The 19,995-nt window shown below is 34.8% G+C and overlaps 1 protein-coding gene across 1 annotated transcript in view; it reads right to left on the bottom strand.

Annotated features, from left to right (window-relative positions):
• ANGPT1 (angiopoietin 1) overlaps positions 1-19,995 on the bottom strand; it is a gene marked incomplete at both ends in the record, with an annotated part of 246,280 nt that overhangs the window by 203,273 nt on the left and 23,012 nt on the right. The window lies entirely within an intron of this gene.

Genomic DNA, 19,995 nt, shown 5'->3' with positions numbered 1-19,995 from the left:
TTGGTTATGATTTACTATGCTCGAGAGAAATGACATTAAGAGTGTCCAAGAATAGTCGATGTCCTTCCAAAATTGTCTAAATTGCTCTCAGAATATCTTTTGTGTGGAAAGAATCTGGCTCAGTTGAACATGGGTTATATGTGGATGTACCATGTCTGAATCACTGGCACCAGTGCCTAATACCAAACAAAACCCCTAAACCTCAAACTATTAAGTGTTGAGCAAGATATGTAGCAATACTGCAAGTTCTGAAACCATATTTTATTTTGGCTCAGATACCTAGGGGAAAGGACAGGTTTTTTTGGATTAAATTAAAACTTAAGCATCATTATCTCTCCATAGCAGCCAACACAATTAATGAGGATGTATTGGTCAAGCTAATAAATGGACTTTCTCCTGTTTATGTCAGTTTGCCAGTGTTTGGTGAACAATACCGCAGATAAGCTTGCTGTTCTAGGTGTATTACATCTAACCCCTTAGTCTTACTGAAATGAAACAGCTTTGTCAATGTATGAGAAGATTCTGCATATGGAAGTAAAATTCTGATACTCTCAGCAATAATGTCTACAAACATTTTCAAAAATTGGTTAAGTAAAAGCAATGTGGAAAGAGACAGACAAACCAACAGACTATGTTTATGTGGGATTCATTAAATAGGGATGAATTTTAACAGGAATTCCCTATAGTTTCAAGTTCAGGCATCAAATTTTATTACTTTACAATTATGAGAATAAAAAATTATTTAACCTGATCCAGCAAGGAAGAAAATAATATGTAGATCAGATTATTAATTTATCATGGGAGATAAATAAATGGTGCTTTCTACTTCTTTTCTGAAGGGCAGATCACTCCAGAGACCAAATGACAAAGCTACACCCTGTTGAGTGAAACATAAAGGAGAAATTCAACAGGTCAAAAGGAGATTTACATCAAATTAACATATCTTGAGATATCATTCTTCTTCCCTGCAGGGGTATTTCTGTCTAGACACATCAGACTGGTCATTAGAATCACTGCACTCCACTGAGGAGGACTGAGAATACATATTAATTTGCACCCTTTACCTTTGGTTTTCCACAACAGTAGTTCTCTCTGCACATGCTCCCTCTGGTGAATTACATCACTTCTTCTCTGCTATTAAAATTTGATCCCTCAGAAGAGAAGAGCTTCAGGAAGCATTTTACTATCTTCTCCACTATAGTATGAGGTATCGGGATATCCATTCTGATTAATCCTGAACTTGTCTAATTGCTCAGTGGATATTTTCAACTTAAATTTTGTTTTCATAATCAGAAGGGGTATTTGGGCACAATCAGGATGGAGAAAATAGGCAAAGAAAAAGAAGAAACTTACTATCTTGCCTGTATTTTTAGACCTTGGAAATGTTCCTAGGCCCCTGGAATTCTTCCAAAATTTATAACTTTTAGCTTAAAAATTTTATGTGGTATACTAACAGTTTGGCTCACTCTGGCAAAGTATTTGAATTTCTTAAATATGTACTATGGACCCCCTAAATTTAATTATTTCTCAGATTCTATGTATGTTTCTATGATAGGCTTTCCCATTTCATTATCTGAAGGTGAGCATCGATTAGAAGTCAAGTTAATAAACCTTAGTCAAAATTCTGTTGGATCAAAAAAGAAAAATCACTTATAACTTTTATTTTCAAAAACTCAGAATCTGTCAGTAAAACAGATATAACATGAGAAACATATGTTAAATCATAAGCAGAGTGCATGCTCAAAAACACCATTGTATGACAAAAAATAAATTGCAGACTACAGATGAGAAGCCACATACATAGTTTTTCATATGCCACATTTTAAAAGTAAAAAAAAAAATATTAGTGGAATTTATATGTTTGGTTTAATTCACTATGTGCAAAATATTATCATTTCACAAGTACACAAAGTATTTGGTTTTACACATTTTTATACTAAGTCTTTGAAAAGGATTAGATTTTGCATCTGTAGTTTGCTCTAGCCACATTTCAAGATCACAGTAGCCGCATATGGCATGCAGCAACCATACTGAAATACACAACAAAAAATATACAAGAAATTCTGAGGAAATAGAAGGGCAAAGATTGATTCTCCAGAGTCATCAGAAAAATTGAAGAGAATAGCTGGCATTGACTTTGAACTATAAAGATAAATTGGCCTGATAGTGAATCTCTATATTAAATGGATTTTGTCTTTTAAGCTACAGCTAGGTTTTAGAACCAGAGATATAAGAGCTTTACTTTCCAAAAAGGAAGTGTTAGCCACATGAAAGATGCATTAGAACATGGTAAAAGTAGACCCAAATAGGACAATTGTGTGACTGTTGCAAAGATAATAGGAGATGGACACAAATATTATTTATATGCTTACGGCTCCAGAACTCAACCAAAATCTCTCTTTTAAACTCCAAACACGACAATTTTATACCTCATATCTCTACTCAGGAACTCCATAGGCAATTCTAATGTAAAATAGCAAGAACCCAACTCCTAACCTTCCGTTCAGACTTGCTTTATACACAGCTTTCCCCCTCTCAATTGGTGACCGCTCTTTTATTCTGGCCTAATTGTTCAGACTGAAACTTTCATTTTTCTCTTTGACTCTAATAGCCAATTTCCCAGGAAATTGTACTGACTCTAAGACACATTACTTCCCTATTTAGTACCCAGGTGTGAGCTACCTTTTCCTTCACTGCATTATTGTAGTAGCCTTTAACCTGGTATCCTTGCTTTGGTCCTTGCCTCCTGGAGTGTATTTCAATACAGAAACCAGGCTGACACTTATAAAATTAAGTCAAATTATTACCTGAAATCTTGCAAGAGCTCTCCATTTTGCATAGAGGCAATGTACCTGTGTGGCAGATTGGGCTATTCCCAACTCACCATTCTTTTTATAAGACAGAATCATGCTATTTTGTCTTTTCTCCTATGAATTTTCAATATTTCTCCCAAAAGTAAATGGAATATACCTTCCTTCCACACTAACTTTGAGTTGGGGCAAATGTCCTGCTTTGGCCAATTGAGCAGGTTGGAGAGACCCACACTTAGGGTGTTTGCAAAGGCTTGTCCATCTGCCTCAATTAATTCTTTGGTTAGCTGCATAGTTTAATCCTTTGGGTTCTTCAAGTTAAGTGTCCCCTTCTCAGTGAGAAACCTGACCAACACCACTTACCAGGAGATCAAGGTTACCATCAGTAACACAGCTGGGGAAAAAAACATGTTTTGACACCTAATAAAGCCCTAAGAATATTGATTCTGTAAAAATATATATAACCGGATTCAATTCAAGGGGAAAAAAACAAACCAACACACCTAATGTCATTTTCCTTACTTTTCAAAGTAACAGGATCAAGAAATGCAAATAAAGGCACAGGAAAAGTTACAGATTAAAGAACACCAGTAATACTTGACAACAAAATGCAACATATGATTCTGGACTGAATGAGGTGCAAGAGAAAAAAAGCTACAAAAGACATTATTGGAAGAGCTGATAAAATATGAATAGGGACTCAATTAGATAATAATATGGTAAAAATTTTAAATTTTCATAACTAGTTATTTTAAATGACTTTATTCTTATAAAATATGCATTTAGGAATTAATGGGAAAATTATTTCAATTTATGTTTAACTGTTGAGGAGAACAAGTATATAAATAGGCAAATCATGACATATATAATAAGGAATAATAAAATTTGAAGGGAATTTAGAGGGCCATCAGTTCAGTGGCTTTCAAATGATACTCTGAGAATTAAGTTTTTTCTCATGGGTTTCTTTGTGGAGCAAAAGTTTGGTGTTATGTTACAGTAGAGTTACACACACACACACACACACACACACACACACACACAGCAGATCAACCTGTTTTTATAAACTTCTGAGTAAGGTTTCTCTTGCTCAATGGATTTTAAAGTATATAGTAATTCTTAAAATCATGAACTTGAATTTTTACTTTTTCATTGGGCCCAGAAAGAGGCTGAGGTCTCACTGAATTAGTTTTGATTCTACCATTAGTGGCAGACATGGACTTACAGTTCATATGAACACTTAGTCTTTAGCATTTTCTCCTGGATACTGCCATGAAGGGCAATGGACATGAATTCTGAATGAATCAACTGAGTGATGTTCTCCATAACCATCGATGTCAAGTTTCAATAAGATAATAAGTTCCATTTGAAAGATTGTTTCAGTCAACCTTCGAACTGCAATAATCCAAAACAACTGACCACCCAACTTAGTAGAAGGAAGATTTATTTGTTCATAGTTTTTTGGATATTCAGGGCTCAGTCCATGTGAGGCCAGTGTATGTGGATCTCAGGACATGGGGGTGGGAATCGGAGAAAGGGAGAACACATAGGGTCTGCTCCTCACATCTCTGAGGCCAGAAACAGAGAGACAGCAGGGGGAGGAGAAGATTTTATATAATCCCCAAGGTCACACCCCAGGGATCCCTTCTTAGCAACCAAGCCTAGCTTCAAACATTGCTACCTTTCATTCCATGAAAGAAAATGAGAGATTCCAAATTGAAACCATTACATAGTCTTTACATTTTATCATTTTAATGATTCTTTACTTAACTACTCCAACTCTTTTTGTTAGTAAGTCTATTTTTCAAAATTCTTTAAAATTAGTGACATTCTTTTCTTAGAGAAAATTGTTTTCTGTAGCATTGTTTCTAAAATTGAGGATTTATCTGCTAAATAGATTCATATATTTCTTCCTCTCTTGCTTTTTTTAATTTTCTCTTCCCTCTTTTACTTCCTAGATATACAAAAAATAAATATATGATCATACATATGCATCCAGTAAAACAATATGATTTGAGAGGATAGCCGAGCAAAAAAAGTACAATCTTCCCTCCTCTGCCACTTCAGAGGACTGCAAGAACACTGAGCATGAGTGTTCTTGCACACATTTGTGGTCTAGGGTGACAGGGGAGGACCCTTGAGGGGGACTGGAATGTGATAAGGTCCATAGAAAAAATTGAAAGAAGTGATTTCCTTTACCATAATCTAGTGAAATAGCAAGGATATTTTTCCAATAGCAAGGAATATTATGGTGCTCCGGTTGTACCTTTTCATTCATTCTCCCCATCATTAGCTATTGAAAACCTGTATCATTCCTGACAAGGTAAAGTTAGTCGGCAAAACAAATAATAAAACATACCCTCCTTCCCTCCCTCAGTGTGATGCTTTGGTCTATCATTTGCATATATAACATAAATTAGTTACCAATATAATACAAGTATATTTCAATCTAGAATATAGGTAGTTTTTTGCTGCCTTAATAAATTTCCTAATAATGAAGCAAAAGGAAATAACACTTCCAATGTTTGGAGATTTGGGGTTCAGTCTATGTGAAGTTGGTGTCTATGGACCTCAGCATATGGTGATGGTGAGAAGTAGAAAGGGGAGAGCACATTGCCTCTGCATTTTTAGGGAAAAAATGCAGCAGAAGACTAAAACCCCAATTCATCGATTTCACTTGAGATTCTGGGGCCCGAGGATGGTGAACGAGATAAACATCACTGTTGGGAGACTAGTACCCAAAGAAAATTTATTTATATGAAGATGTACTTTTTATTTACAAATGAAACCTGTTTCTATACTTCTGTATCTAACTGTATACCTTCACTTGGAAAGCAGTATGTTGTTTAACTCTTGCATAACTTTCTTACATTGGATAAAAAGCATCTTGAACTTAAGCCATATTGTAGTATGTGTTGATTTCTTGGTTTGTGCCAATCAATCTTCTTAGTTAACTGTATTAATTCACATAAGCTTACTGACATTATGTGTATCTCTCTTCATGTTTACCTTAGATGACAAGTAGAAAAGAAAGTACATTAAAGTTATATTACCAAATAATTTTTATTCGGTTGAACTTATCTTGTCTCCATGTATTACAGCATGAATATATTTATAAAGTTTGGAAGCACCTAAATCTCTGATGTTAAATCAGGCTTTAAGAGTTAACACAATGATCAATAATTTTTAGAATATTTAAAATATAAAAATTCACTAAATTAATTGGTGTTTTCATTAAAGACACAAAATTAAACACGCTGTGGCAAAAGTGTCTCATTTGAAGCTGAGCATGGTGCTGCACGATTGTAATCCCAATATTTGAGAGGCTGAGACAGGAGGATACAGGTTCACGACCAGCTTCACTTACTTAGTGAGACCCTCCACAACTTAGGTGACCCTGTTTCAAAATAAAGAGTAAAAAACAGGGCTGGGGGTGCTCAGAGATAAAATGCCCCTGAGTTTACTGCCCAGTATCACACATACACACAAAAAAATGTGTTCCATCTGAATCTAAGTTGATACACAACTAAAAATGGCTAGACTCTTACTGGAACTATATTAACTATTAGGTCTAGCTGGAAAATTTTATATTTTTAAAGTGATTTTTAGAGTCATGCAAGATAAACTGCATTACTTCTTATTAGCATCTACATTTTGTGATTTCTACAGCTAATTACATGTTCTGAGCATCTGCTACAGCTCAAATTCTGCTTTTGTTTCCTGTGGTAGAGTGAAAGGTTATTTGCTTTTATATGGTTCATTTATGTATGTGGTATGTGATAAAGGTGGTGATTTCTTGACAAGCAATATAGATGGGTTTTCCCCATTAAAAGCTCTATTAGGGGGGAGGCGACTCTTGTAAACCACTGTGTGGTCTTGTAAATTGTGTTGTGTTGTGGGATATTTTCCTCCCAGGTTTGGATCAGAATAACAACTCCATATGGAATTGCCAAGATAATTAAAGAAGAAAGCAAAACTAACAAAAAAGTATATTATTATTTTTTTTAATTCCTGAAAATTGCTTGACCCAAATGAAATATTTCCAAGGGTATTATATGAAAATGGGAATAGGTGTACAATAGATGCTACTATTTTAGAGCAAGAAATGACAGATATAAAAACTTAGTAATGACAGTAATAGTAGATTAAATCACATTTATTGTTATTAGATTGACCACACTCTGCTACTAACTCTCCCTTGATTTACCTAATTTAATCCCCACAATCACTCCCATGCAGTTGGTATTATATTAAGGATAAGGAAATTTATGATTGTCTTCTGCATATTTATTAGAATATTTTGGAAATGCACTGTGTACTTTAAGTCACAGTCTTAGGTGAAACTATTTGACAATGTAATCTCACTGTACAATTTTAATGGATATGTTTCTAATGAGGCACAAAGAGCATGGCTTCATATGTGTGTTTGTTAAATAAAAAAAATACAGTTCTAGGATTTGCATTAACTCTTTGCTACCATCTGTTTTCAAAACAGTAATTATTAATGGTAGATATCAACTGAGCACTGACTGTCCATGAATTACCTTTAGGAAAGGGGTTAAAATGGAGAGAAACTTCTCTACCAAAATTTGCACATGTATACACACACACACACACACACACACACACACACACACACACACACTTTTTAACCTTGATACTAGGTGCCATTTATTCCAAAGAATAACATAGTCCTAAAAGAGTTATGCTGTACTGGGTACTGGACCTTATATGAGAGGAAAGCTTTATGAATAGAACATTTGGGTTCACTGTTAACAATGCTATAAATGCCTTAATAGTGTTAAACACATCTATGTTTATTTGGTAATACTTTATATTTTCTCAAAGTCACTGCAATAAGTGACTCCTTTAACTATGGAACTTATTCTTTTACAAATCATGTGAAAAATGATTTGTGAGAAATTCTGGTCTTCTTACAGCACAACACACATGAGAAATACAGAAGGCAGGAGGATTGAAAGTTGGAAGCCAGCCTGGGAAATTGAGCAAGACCCTCCTGCTTCAATATACAAAATAAAAGGGACTGAGAATATAGCTCAGTGGTACTAGTTTCAATCTGCACTACTACTACTACTACTACTACTACTACTGCTACTACTATTACTACTACTAATAATAATAATGTTAGTAATGACTATTACTGTCATTAATAAGTTTAATAATAGTAATAATAATAAGTTTCACTGACTGGAGTATCAGGGAATCTGTACCTCTTCTGACTTTTAGATTCTTATGCCTGATTTGTCTTACCTTCTGACCATCAGAAAATTTAGTCTAATTTTTTATTCACCACTAGTAACTTTAAAGAACTACAAATATGTGTTTTACCACCGTGACTTTTGTTATTTTTCTTTCCTTTAGATCCCCATTCCATATTTGCCTGGGCTACCTGTGTCAATAGTACAAGCTGCCTACCTCCAAGAGTGTTATCATCTCCAAAATGGAGAAAATAATTATACTTGTCAAATGTTTGTAATGATTGAGATGGAATAAATTTATACATAATACATACTCAATACATGCTTGTCTTAGTCTTCCTCATGGAAACCTCTATTTACTTTATTTTTCACTAAACACACACACACTATAAATGTTTAAAAATACATTTTGGTAAAAAAAAAACGTGCATGGGCATATTTTTCTCTAAGACTAGATGCATAACAGAAAATTCACTCTGAGTTGACATCCAAAATGTTGTCACATAATTTTTTAAAAGATTCTGAGTGTTGAAAAGATGTTTTATGGTGTTAAATGATGAAAATGATGTTTTAAAGTGATTTTATAAGTGATAGTAACTTACTTTTAAATTTTTTTTTATTTTGATATAGGACACTGAACCCAGGGGCATTCTAACTCTGAGCTATACCCCCAGATCTTTTTATTATTTATTATTTTGAACAGACACTCAATAAGTTGCTGAGGGTATAGCTTACTAAGTTCAGAGATCTCATTAAGTTCCTGAGGCTGGCCTTCAACCTGTGATCCTCCTGTCTCAACTTCTCAATTACTGAGATTACAGGTATGCAGTAAGCTAGAGGATACTTAATTTTTAAAATGATGTTGCCCAGTGGTGGGAATGTGTGGTATGTTATGTGATGTGGTGTGGTTTGGTGTGGTGTGTGTGTGTGTGTGTGTGTGTGTGTGTGTGTGTTTCTCCATGAGTTAAGGAATAGTCATTCTCACACATTGCTAATGTGAGCATAAATTAACTTGCACCAACTCTCAGAAGATGTCTTGGGATGATGTATACTCCCCATGATGCAGAAATTTAAGATAAAAGAATTTGACTAAAAATGACTACAAGTAAGTTTAAAGAACGATAACAAAAACAGACCTTGAATCGCCATATATATAATGACCCCATTTTTAAAAATAAAATCACGAATCTGTGAAGAAAATACTACCTTGAAGAATTTAGTAACAAAATGTGAAGAACACCTATGGTTATGTTTCCAACATGGCAGGCGATCTATATGTATTATGATCTATTTACAAAATACTGATTTTATGACTTTTTAAAAATTTTTTGGTGGTACTGGGGGTGGAACCCAGAGGCTTTCTACCTCTGGGCTATCCTCCCAGACCTATTTTCTATTTTATTTGGAAACAGGGTCTCACTAAACCGCTAAGAGCCTCACTAAGTACTAAGTAGCTGAGTCTGGCTTCGAACCTGTGTGATCCTCCTGCCTCAGCCTCCCAAGCATTGGGATTACAAGCGTGTGCCATCATGCCCGGCTTGATTTTATGACTTTTAAATCAATGAACATATACCACTTATAAAGAATGCTGCCTCAAACTCCTCTTTCCCTTCTAGTTTTTGCTTCATTGATGATGTACCCAAAATATTTTAGAAAAGGACTGAGTATAGTAGACAGTATGTTCCACAAATCCTGTCTTATTTTTTTTCTTTAATAGATGTACCTATATGACCTTAAAAGTCAAAATACACAATAATTGAAAAAGTTTTGTGGAGAGAGTGACTTGTGATTCTATCAGCACTGCTTAGATTCAGCTTCTTTTCAATTACTCAGCACATGCTGATATTGGACAAAGCTGCCTGTTTTGTTTGTTGTAATAGAAATCAGTTCCCAAACAAGTCAATTAGAGTCAGTGTTGAGCCAAGATTTTCCTCGTGCTTGATTATCTGGTAACATTATAGGCAACTTGATGCAAACCTTTTACTTTATTTTCTAAATCGTTACAGTAAACTCATATCTACAATGTCTTCCCATATGTAGAGACATACACTCTAAATAGGAAGTAGTACATTTTCCACTTAACATTAGTAACACATATTTTGCTAGCCAACCTAAACAACATGCTAATGAATTGAGATTTATGAAAACCCTTAATAATTATCTTAATACTGACTTGGACTTCTAGTGGGAATGACAGGTTTTGCTAAACAAATTTCATTTCTTAACTTTATTTCTGGATCTTTAATTCAGTGCCATATTTACCCTGTCTCTTAAGTACATAAATACATAATATCTATTCCGGTGTTGAAGTGATCTTTTAATATACTTGTATGTTCTTATTGGAAAGGCAAACAAGATACAATAGGATAACTGTCTAAGAGGTTATCTGGGATGTACTTCCTCCCAAACCTTGCCTGTGCTTGTAAAATGAAGTGGTTTGGAAATAGGTTCCTCCCTCTTTTACTGACCTTTGCTCCTGTCTAGCCACCTTCTGAAAATATTCCCACAGAAGCTTTTTCCTTAACCTAAAAATAGCTCCCAGATGTTTTGCTACCTTACTAGGTAGCCTCTCTCCCTCTCAGAGTTTTGAATAATTAAGAAAGATATGGGGAAAGAATTAAGAAAGGAACACCTTCCTTTTTGTTGTTGTTCAGAGTAATTTTTCTGCATAGTAGATCCTTTTCTGTCTGCAATGAATAGTTCAGAAATGTAGATAACTGTTTTCTGTAATTTCACTTATAAATAACATTTGGAAGTTGAAGTGACCTCTTTAGTTAAGTTTAAAGTTAGATGTCAATGTTTGTCTAATTTTAGAAGGGCGTTGTCTCACGTATTAGACTGTTAAGTGACTTAAATGATTCAAATCAAGTCATTTGTTAAATGTCTTAATTGACACTCTGCTTCATTTCTAGGAAATGTCTCCTGTTTTCCCACATCCTCTGATTAATAACTATCACTGAATTTTCTGGCAGTGTAGTGGGTAAGTGGTTGAACCCTGGCCTTCCATCAAAGGTCTGTAAGTCAAATAAATACAAGAGCCTTTGCATCATATGTCTTGGTGAACCAAGTTGTTTTGAATGTTTCAAAAGAAGAGTTTGTTAATGAGAAAATGAGTATTTATGGTAATTCCTGCCTTCTTCTCATGACTCATTATAGATAACCTTTGTGATTTGTTCTACCTTTTTAATATCATGTACTTGGGACAAATGCTGCGACCATTTCCAGTAGTAGAGGCAGTGAGACCTGACAAAATCCACAATTGAATTTTTTGTCCTTAAGAAAGAATCTGGTTGGGGATCCCCCCTCCTTCTTGGTTTCTTTTGTCAACATTTTCAAGCATGGCAACAGCCTTAAAAAGGCCCCAAAATACATGGCTTTGGGATTGGAATGAAGCCATCAAAAGCATGTTTTCATAAGGACAAGAAGTCAGAAAGCAATCTTCATTGGTTTTCTGCCTACCATGTGGAATGCACCCTGGAGACCTGGTATATGCACATCAGTTTATGGCAGAGCCACAGCACTGTGTTAGCAACAGCCTCCATGGTGCCTTTCTTTCAAATGACCAGAGAGTTTTTAAAAACTCTTATTATAGGTTCAAAAATGCCCCTGTGCTGTTATAATTAAGTAAACCAAACATGATTTGGTCAACATTAAAACAGAAAGTTGGGTAGCAGTTGAAGTCACAAATAGTTTCTGTGAACTTGGATGTCTTGAGCAAAGCCGAGATGTTTGCAAAATCTTTTCTGTAGCAACAACATTCCACATGCATATTTCTCTTTAAAAAGAACTACAGGCTCAGTGGTATTCTGGGTTCAAGGTCTGAATAAGAAGTATCTCAAGTCAAAGGCCTGTGCTAAAATTAAGATGTAGAGGAGGTCATAAGCTTTTTTACTTCTCTCTTAAATCATGTTTGGATGACTTAAAGTCACATTGACACAAAACACAAATTTACTTATATCTCTGAATTTGAACTTTTAGCCATCTAGCACAATTTCTTCTCAGAAATCTTCCTAAATGTTTGAGATTTACACAAACATGATAAATCACTATACAGAATAGTGAGCACAGGGAAGGTAAAATGTATTCTATAATTTACTTGCATCATTTTTCTCAAGGCCTGGAAGTAAAAATGTTAATTGTGGCCTACCATTCTCATGGCATTTTTTCAGAATACAAGTCTCAACTCTCAAAGTCTATATAATGTAATATTTACTTTTAGAAATAGAAACATAAAGCCTACAGATATAAAAAATAAAATGCAAATCTCTTCATTATACCTATTTTGAGCAGTTTACTTCTCTAATACCTTGACCAAGGCATTTCATAAAGTAATAGTTTTTTATCATAAAAATTATGTATTTCTGTTTTGAATCAAAGGGAGACATACCACAAATTGTCCTGTGTTTTTCCAACACATTAGAGTTGTATCCTATGTTGTTTTAATTTTGCAAATTCAAATATGCTATAAGTATCATAACTCTATCTGCATGTGGAAAAATAAAAATTTTATATGATGAAATTTATCGTCACATACACTTTATGCTAGAATACACATTCCTTCAGTTATCACACATCAATACTTGCCACTATATCAGGGAGTATAAGCAAATCTAAAGTTCCTGTGTAGAATGCTCCCAATAACCTTATCTGAAAAACCAAAAGCAGAAAGATACCAGGTATGATGGCATACACCTGTAATTCCACTATTTGGGAAACTGAGACAGGAGGAAAAACAGGTTTGAGCAACTTAGCAAGACCTTGTTCAAAATAAAAAAGGAAAAGAAGGGCTGCAGTTTTAGCTCAGAGGTAGAATTCCTTTGGGTTCAATCCCAGCACACACACACACACACACACACACACACACACACACACACACACACACACAAAACAGCAGGATGATGGCAGAAAGAAATAATTAGTACATGCATTAAGTGTTATTTTTATTTGTAAATGTGATAATCACCTCGCAAACCAAGTTATGCTAAGGGACAATGTAGTCAACCTACCAATCAAACAAGGTACTATTTTGAAAGGGAATTAAACATCATTGGAATCAGTTGTACTCGGGCTGTATTTAATTCAGGTTTCCACATGGGCTTCTTTGTGGTTGTTGAGAGGAACACTGATCCTAACCACTCCAAATTAGTACCATTAAGAAGAAAGGAGCTATAACACTCCTGGTTATCTTTCTAAAACAACTAAAATTAGAATAATATAGTAATATATAAATATTCATGTTTATAGCCTCACAATTCACAGCAGCCAAATTATAGAACCAACCTTGGTATCCATCAATAGATGAATAGATTACAAGATTGTGAAATATACATACAATGGAGTTCTACTCAGCAATAAAGAAGAACAAAATTATGTCATCTGCAGGAAATGGATGAACCCAGAGAACATTAAATTTGATTATCCAGTCACAAAAAGTGAAGAGTCATATGCTTTCTTTCATTTATGGGAGCTGGAGAGTAATCAAGATACCAGGGGAACTACAGCTAAATGAGGAGAAATTCCAGTGGAACCAGGGGGAGGATGAATCAATGAAGGAATCACTACTACTAAGGTTTCATGTATATGTGTGAATACCAATGTCAATCTCAATATCCTGCATAGGGGAAATGGGGAGGGACCCCGGGGAAAGCCCACCGAGTGCTATGCGCATATATGTCACTATCACCATAATTTACATTATGATTGAGGCTAGGATACATCAATAAAAATATTTTAAAAAATAAAGTTTGCCAATCTCAGTGTTTCTTTTCTGAAAGATAAATTATAAACTACAACTGCTTGCCTTCCCATTAAATCAGAAACTGAAAGGCTCAGTTTTGTACATCTCTTGGTCTTGGTCAACTGCAACTGTTAAGAAAGGGATGAGGCTCTTTACCAAAAAACAATCTTTTCCACTGTCTGAAATTTAAAGCATTTATTCTCCCTCCCGATAAATTTCTGATTTAGGAAATCATATGTGCATGTACACACACACACACACACACACACACACACACACACACACACACGGCGGTCGGGGAGAGAGAGAGGAACAAATACCTAAGAGGGAATTTTTTTCTGGACATTAATTCTGTTGTAAGTGAATTTGTTTCAGCTCTCTCTTTTTACAGGAAATGATGGTCATACTGAGTGTGTAACTGAAAATAAAACAGAAGAAATTTCTGTTATACCCAATAATTACTTTCAAGTTTCTCAAACTGAAGGCCAAGTCAGGATTACAACAGTTCTTGTCCATGTGTAGCTGCAATTTCAGTACATACTGATAAACAAGATTTGACTGATGCTGCTGGCATTAATTATAATGGTCCACTAAATGGCCCCTTGGACTTAACTGGGTATTTTGTGATCATACTGTAACATATAGTATGTATATAGGAGTAAACAGTGAGTTTATTTACTTTCAAGATTCCAATAATTGCTGTTTCTCTGTTGCAGTGTATTGCAGAAAAGCTGCAAATGGAAAATCTGACTTGTGAATCTTGATTATTACATTGAGAAACTTAAGCTCATCAAAAGTTTTTAAAGCTGACCAGGACAAAATTAAATTTGAATTTTTAGCTTAATTAAATTTAGAAGTACTACTAATCAATAAGTTAAAACATCATACGGTATAAATTTTTTTGTGTGTATGGAACTGGGGATGGAACCCAGGGCCTATGCCCAGGCTACACTCCTAGACCTATCTTATATTTTATTTGGAAACAGGGTCTCAACTAATTGCTGAGAGCCTCACTAAGTAGCTGAGGTGGCTTCGAACATGCATGATCTTCCTGTCTGAGCCTCTCAAGTACTGGGATTATAAGCATGCACCACCAGGTCTATGTTAGGGTATAAAATATTTTATAAGCCAAAATAATTTAAACATGGCTTAGCAATAATATGTAGTAATCTATTAAGTTCTGATGAGTATGAATACTTATTTATCGCTAAGGACTAAAAAATTATTAAAATAAAATTCTCAGTTCATAAAAATATTATGTTTGATGCATCAGTATGTTAATTACTTATAAATACAAGAAGAAAGAAGTATATTTTTAAAATAAACTATTGGTTCTCTGCACAATAATTAAATATTGAGCAAGATGAACATGAGATCAGGATATCTAATATTAATTGAGCCAATCCTTCATGCTAAGTTTTATGCCAACTGTTTTGCATGTATTATCTCATTTAATCTTTGCAATAACCCTATCAAATGAATTCTACTTTGTTCCTTTTACATATGACATATGATAAACCTCAAGCCCCAAAAGGTTAAGTAACGAGCAGAAAAATCCCATGGTTAGCAAGCATCTGAGTCCAAATTCAAACCCAGAAAAATCAAACTTTAAAGTTAGTACTTCTAACTCCATCTAAAGATAATTTAAATTCTGCTAAGCAATTTCCTATCTTCTGTATTGCTCATTTTTAGGGTCCCGGGCATGAGCACCTCTGCTCCCTCATTCATTCATTCATTCATTCACTCATTCTCTCCCTCACTCTAATTTTTTTCTCATTTTATATTTAAAGAGAACATGGATCTAAGTCCTCAGTAACTATGTGGAGGTACAGTATAAAACACTTTAGGCAAGTAAATAATTTCCAGAAAGTAAAGTAAAATATATATTAGAATTCAACCAGTGTGAGAACTGGGCATGGATAAGAAAACTCACTACCCTACTGCCAGGATAGCAGCTCTCAATTCTCAGAGCTCACAGATGACCACTTTGATTTTATATCAACCAACACAGGCTTTAGACTGCTTAAAGTGCATTATTTTTTGTATTGAGTACTAGACCTTTTAAAATATGTCCAACTTTCCCAAGTGTCACTTTAATAGGGGAAAAAATGGTAGACTCCAAAAACATACCAAATGAACAGTTCAGAGAATTGAATGAAGATGTAAATTTACAAACTCAATTTTCTGCCCTTTTCTTTAGAAATAAAGAAAACAAAGGGCTGCTTGGTGACTAAGTGCTAAAATCTGTTGTCATAAATTTCATGGGTTCCAAGTGATTTTCAGCAAAATTGACTACCCCATGAAAACACTCCCCAAATTCTCACCATTATTTTATTAATTGTGTATAAACACGTGTGTCGCCGGGCATGGTGGTGCACGCTTGTAATCCCAGCATTCGGGAGGCTGAGACCGGAGGATTGCGATTCGCGGACAGGCTCGGCTACTTAGTGAGGACCTCTGAAACTCAGTGAGACCTGGTTTCAAAATAAAGAATAAAAAAATAGGGCAGGGGGTGTAGCTCAGAGGTCGAATGCCCCTGGGTTCCATCCCCAGACCCGCAAAAAAATAAAAAAATAAAAAAATAAACATTTGTGTCTCCATGGTCTGCTTCCATTTCTAAGATGGATGGGGATACATCGCTGGTGAAATACCACAGTGATATGGGGACATATAAAGTACTTATTTCTTCTTTTTTAAAATAACTTTTGTTGGTGTATTATAGTCTCACATCATGATGTAAATTATTTTGTCAATTTTATAACCATAAGCATATTCTGTAGTATGTAGATATTCGTTCAGGAGTGGGGAAGGTCAGGATGTGTTAAGGAGTAAGAGTGTTTAGGCGGGAATTGTATACACTGATCGCATCTACAAATGGATATAATAGGTCCATAGGTTGCCTATTTGGATACTGTGAATAAAACTTAAAATGAAATAGAATTAATATCTCCTGAAGCAGAGGAAGCTAGTGCATTTGTGTATGCATAGATGAGCACTTCTCTACTGATGGATGGACACATGAAATACTAGAGGCCATGGTGTAACTCCACTACTGTGCCTTATCTCAGTCAGTTTAAATCCTTACAGGAAAGTGAAAGGCTACCCTAAGAAATATTTTTGCAACACACAGTTATGCATGGAACATGATGTGCTAGTCAATTTGCTGTCTGATTAATGCACATGGGGGTAGAAAGGAAACACCAGCATTCAATTCAATAACAGGCAGTTTTTATGATCAAACAAAGCAATTCCAGTTATCTCTCATTTAGACGCAATTTCAGTTAAATCTTCACAGACATAACTCTTCACAAAAAAAGGCATTGTCTGGAAAGAGTCCAATGCAGAAAAAATTGTGTTAATGCTCCTTAATGAGGCTAAGGAATTTATTTCTGGCCTTTTGTCAGAAATTTTGATAATCAAAAATCATGAAGATCTTTTTCTCAGCCTTTATATTTATTGTCTCTGGTTGCCTGAGTGTCCAAAGGTACTTGAATCTTAGAGCAGATTATAGCATGCCCAGATATACGGAGCCAAAGGGAAAATATGAAAAATCTTTAGGGAAAATGAATTTTACATAAGTAAAAGCATTATCTTATATTTAAAAATAATCTGTCATATGTCTCACTACCTTTATATATTCACAAATTTTGAGCTGGGCCAAGTCACTTCAGGCTATTCCTTCAGAAATTTGGGATTTCATTCTCTTTCTTTAGTGAGGGCATTTCAATGGGAATGGTTGAGAAACTCTGGTGATTGATTACATTAGGATCAACATAAATTAAATTTTACTGAAAGGTATCCATAGTATTAAAAGTTCCCTAAGCACCTGAGCATTTGTCTTTTTGACAACACATACTTAAACAAAGGAGCTTAGTGTTGCTTCATCCCTGAGTTACTATTATTATTAATAATAATAAGCTTGAGATTCATTTATATCACATTTTAACTTTTTCAAGTCAGAATACATCTTCAATCAAAGTGAAATGTTGGTATCATCATTATTTGGCAGAACTCTTATTTTTTTGCTTAAAATAATGAGGCTGCTTACAATCACTGGTATTTTAGAGTCAATAAGATACATTAAAATTATTGCACAGAGCCAGGCATGGTGGCGCACGCTTGTAATCCCCGCGCTTGGGAGGCAGAGACAGGAGGATCGCGCAGGTTCGAAGTCAGCCTCCCTGGCTTAAGAGACCCTGTTTCCAAATAAAAATATAAGAAAATAGGTCTGGGAGTGTAGACCGGAGAAGGGTTTCCAGGAACCCCAGTATCACCAATATATATATATATATATAATATAATATGTATATATTATATATATTGCACAGCTCTACTTTATTAGGGACTTACAGTCATCATGCTTATCCTTTAAATTCCTGTCACTTTCAGCCAGTATTTAAGTGGGATATGTTGCAGCCAAAGTATATTATATACAGTGAAAACATTCTGAATGATAATTATACTTTTCTTGCTGATTTTCCTATTTTATAAATAAATGAATAAGTGAACATACATTAGTAAAATATAGTGGCAGTATTACATATATATTAATATGTAGTATTGTATATGTTAATACCTCCATACTGGTATATATGGGTCTCCATTTGCACCAAAACACACACAATATGTTAGATACCATTCTGCTTTCAAAACAATTCTTGCTTTCAAAACAAGTAAAGTACTATTTATTATCATTTCTTATTGAAAATCAGAACAAACAAGTGCAGGAAGTATCAGTTTAATAAACAAACCACCATTTAAGAACATTTATGAGGATGTTTCCATTAACTGGTTAGTGACCACACAAGTGCTTTGCCTTGGACTATAAACTTTCAGGAGAACACAGCGCAGATCATCTAGTCCTATTTTCTTGAGAGTAAAGTAAACTATCAGCACTTTATTTCATTGAAAAATAAGTGCATTCTTGTAGATGATAATGACAATGGTGCTGACGTTGGCAAGGAGAATATAAAGAGAGAGGACATAGAGATAGAAGCTAAAGGCCAAATCTGAAGTTGGTTCTACTGGGAATTCCGACTACCATTTCTAAAGCAATAAAGGTTGGCTTATGGGTATTATGGACATAACTGCAGCTACCCAAGAAGGAGCCAGTGTGGACTAGATAATTCATCTCAGCTAGATGAAGTATATTTAAGTCATGGTGTATGATGAAAACTATTAATTGAGACATGGAGTCTTCAGAGCGCACAAGCAGAAGGGATGCTAGGAACTGAGGGGCAGAATGCATTTGTCTTTTACAGGCAATGCTGCTGGCATGCATACATGCCCCTGTCACAGGGATTGGCAGTCTTTCTCTGCTAGACCTCCACAGAAAAAGAAATGAAAAGTGCTTGATGGATTCAGAGTAAAATTTAGTAAAAAAAAAAAAAGAGTCATAAGTTACATATCAGGACGTGCAAACAGACCAATGCCTTGCTGTTGTTGTTCAACATACAATCAATAAAACTTTCAACACAAGGTAAAAACCATTGAAGGAGCTGTTATTTTTATAATTTGTGAACTAACAGCATAAGACAACCAACTAACCAACCAATCAACACTTCCTCCAAAGAACCAAAAACCCACAATTCTCATAAATAGGAAGGTAAGAATAAATTGAATGCTGAAAATGTGTGTCATGTTTTTTCCAAGTACAAAATAAGAATTATTAAGAAGTTTTAGAAATCCTTCTCAATCTTAAAAACCCTTACCATTTTTGTCTTCCACTCCAATTAAGTAGTAAAGGTGCACTCATCCATTTGATACATGTTTATCAATCCCCTACTATGTTCTAGGTAGTATATAACATTGATAATCTAAAATAAAAACCCATTTCTGACTGTGGGAGCCGAGCTAGAGAAGCACCACAGGGTAATAATTAAGAGCCTGAAGTTTGGAATCATACTCTGAATCTGGGGAACAATTTTAATTTGACACAGTTTCCTTAATTAATCTGTTCTCTGGTTTCCTCTTCTTTGAAATGAGAATGATAATGGTTATAATCCCATAACTTTACTGGAATGATTAACTGAGTTAACAAAAGTAAAATCCATAATCAGAATCTATGGTATAGTAAATACTCAGTAAGTACTACTGCTTCCAGGAAAGAAAGAAAAACAGACAGTATGGTAAGTGCAATGGGGGTGTGGGCAGTGCACAGGAAGCAAGATTGATAACTTGTCTTTTAATCAGATGGTGTATAATAGTTCATTCAAGTTCCCTCACACTAGAC

The sequence above is a fragment of the Muscardinus avellanarius genome (assembly GCF_963383645.1).
Source record: "Muscardinus avellanarius genome assembly, chromosome: 4".
Classification (NCBI taxonomy): Eukaryota; Metazoa; Chordata; class Mammalia; order Rodentia; family Gliridae; genus Muscardinus; species Muscardinus avellanarius.
The sequence above is the reverse complement of the archived record's forward strand: the minus strand, read 5'-3'. Positions and strand labels throughout refer to the sequence as shown.